The following is a 3,060-nucleotide window of genomic DNA, read 5'->3' as shown; positions in this document are numbered from 1 at the left end:
GAGAGGGTCAACTTCATGTTCTTCAATTTCTTTTTCTGGAAGGTCTTCATCAATCTTCACATCAATTCTTTCCACTATTTTCCGTAGTCGATTAATGTAGCACTTGTAGGCTTTGATCCTTATAGAATATCCAAGGAAGATCCCTTCATCAACCCGAGAATCAAATTTCCCTGGTGAGCCATCATTGATTTTTATGAAGCACTTGCTTCCAAAAATCTTGAAGTATTTTACTGAGGCAGGTCTTCCTTTCCATAATTCATAGGGAGTCTTCTCATTATTTGGTCTTAATTGAGTTCAATTCAAGGTATAGATAGTTGTCCCGACTTCTTCTCTCTAGAATTTTGGCTGCAAGTTAGCTGCTATTAACATTGTTCTTCCACTTCTTGAACTGTTTGGTTTCTTCTTTCAACTACCCCATTTTGCTTGGGTGTTTTGGTAGTAGAGAGTTATCTTTCGATTCCATGTTCTTTACAGAATTCATCAAATTCTTTTGATGTGAATTCTCCCCTTCTGTCTGTTCTGAGACACTTAATCTTAGAGTCCTTTTCATTTTCTACAAGAGATTTAAGATTCTTAAAACACTCAAATGCTTCGGATTTATATTTTATGAAATATACCCACATCATTCTAGTATAGTCATCAACAAATAAAGCAAAGTACCTTTCCCCTTGGAGTGTCAGAGTTCTAGTTGGTCCACATAAATTAGCATGGATGATCTCCAAAGGCTTTGATGTAGAAAACAATTTGGTCTTGTGGTTGGTTCTAGTTTGCTTTCCATGTTGACATGGACCACATAGTCCTTGATTTTGCTTGAATAGCTTTGGGATGTCTCGTACTGCATTAATCTTGCTGATATTGATCAAGTTATCGAAGCTTGCATGTCCAAGTCGCTTGTGCCACAACCAACTTTCATCTGTTTGACTTAAGTAACATTTATCTTCTTGAATTTTGTTCAGAATGTAGATGTTGTCTAGTGTTCTAACCCCTTTAGCCACAAGTTCCCCTAAGGAAGAGTTCCTTATTTCACAGTCTTTAGTGCTAAAGACAACTTTATGTCCTTGATCACAGATTTGGCTAACACTCAGGAGATTGTGTTTGAGCCCGTTTACTAGCAAAGCATTTTGAGCTTTTCCTTTTCCATTTCTAAGGGTAACAATTCATTTTCCAACAATTTTGGCAGATCCACTTCCAAAGGATACATTTCCTTCCTTTTTGTTCAATGAGACAAACTTCCTTTTGTCCCCTGTCATGTGTCTGGAGCACCCACTATCCACAAACCAATGGTTTTCATCATTGTGAGCACGTAGAGCTAGGCCACATTTTTTCATGTTGGGATTCTCATTTTTTGCTTTTCTTCTTCTGAGGGGGCAATTTTGTTCATTGCGTCCATTATCATTACATAATGAGAAAATTTGATCAAATTTGGCCAAGGGATCAAAAGAGTTGTAGGTCTTGATTTGTCTTTTCCCTTTGGGACCATATGATTTGTTTGTTTGATCCTTCAATTTTGGTGTTTCATTCTGACGAGCCATGCAATGTCTAGCTTGATGACCAAAATTTTTAAAATAAAAACAATGCCCAAAAAATATATTTTTTTACCTATTGTAATAGCCATTATTTGAATCAACATTCTTTCTTGGAGTTACTCCCTCTTCATTCTTTGGATTTGAGATGGGCCTTTGATGAAATAATGTTTTGTACTTGTTGCAATAGCCATGATCCGAATCAACATTCTTCCTTGGAGTTACTCTCTCTTCATTCTTTGGATCTGAGATGGGCCTTTGATGAAATAATCTTTCTTCTTTTGGGTTGCTGGAAAGTACGTCGGCATAGCTTTTCGCATTGTTCTTAGTACTTGATTATTCTCCTTTAAAACCTATTCCAGATTTATCATGTTGAGGTTTTTGATTATTTAGGATAGTGTCAAGTATTTGAGAACTTTCCCAACCCTTCTTGACTTGCTCCAATTCCTTCCTCAGAGATACTATTTCGGCTTCACGTTCTTCACAAATTTCTTCTTTTTCTTTTAGCTTATTTTTCAAGAGGTCTTCCCTTCTTTTTGTTTCCTCGTTTTCTACCTTGAGAGAGATGATTTTATTTCGTAATTTCTCATTTTCTTCAATGGCACTCATTAACAATTCATCTACATTTCCTTCTAGCCCTAAATCATCATCATTTGTGAATGCCATGAATAATAATTCTTGGCTTCTAGCATGGTCATTTTCTTCATCTGATTCTTCGTTACCTCCTTTGCAGTGAGGGAACTGATTAGTTTATTTCTTTTTGATGACTACAAATGCATCTTCATCAGACTCATCTTGCTTAGAGAAGAAATTCTTCTTATTGAACCCTTTCTTTTTGTATACCATCCTTTTAGAATTTTACTCACCATCACTATCATGCTTATGAGGACATTTTGCAGCATAATGACCTATTTTTCCACATTTGAAACAAATAAGAGGGTACTTACCTTTTAGCTTAGATCCTTTCTTTAGTCTTAGTACGAATTGTGCCAATTCGGATTCAACATAGGAGTCATCACTACTGACATTCCATTCTTTCCCCCTTTTTTTATTTATTTTGAGGCCTTGAATGCTGCATCTTTGGAACTTGGGCATCCTTTTCTCATCTCATAGGCAATGAGGATTCCATGAAGTTCATCCATCTTGAGGGTATCTAGATCCTTCATTTCTTCTATAGCACTTACTTTGGATTCAAATCTGTCTGGGAGGGATCTTAAGACCTTTTGAACAATAGTGCTTTATTCAATGTTTTCTTGCAATGCTTTAAGAGAGTTGACTACTTCAGCTACTTGGAGAAAGTATGATGCAATATCTTCTTCATCATCCATTTTCAGACTTTCAAATTGCCTTCTGTGAGTTTGAAGCTTAGCCTTCTTAACTTTGGAGTCCCCGTCGTATAAGCTTATTAGCTTATCCCATACTTCTTTGGCCGAGTTATAATTCATGACTTTTGTAAATTCAGAATCAGTGATTCCACTAGTGATGGAGTTTAAGGCTTTTGCATTTGCACTGGTCTCCGATCAACCCATATGCTGTC

Source organism: Pinus tabuliformis, chromosome 4_1 (genome assembly GCF_031772625.1).
Source record: "Pinus tabuliformis cultivar Carrire ecotype Pingquan chromosome 4_1, CPIR1, whole genome shotgun sequence".
Lineage (NCBI taxonomy): Eukaryota > Viridiplantae > Streptophyta > Pinopsida > Pinales > Pinaceae > Pinus > Pinus tabuliformis.
This window is presented reverse-complemented; position numbering follows the sequence as displayed.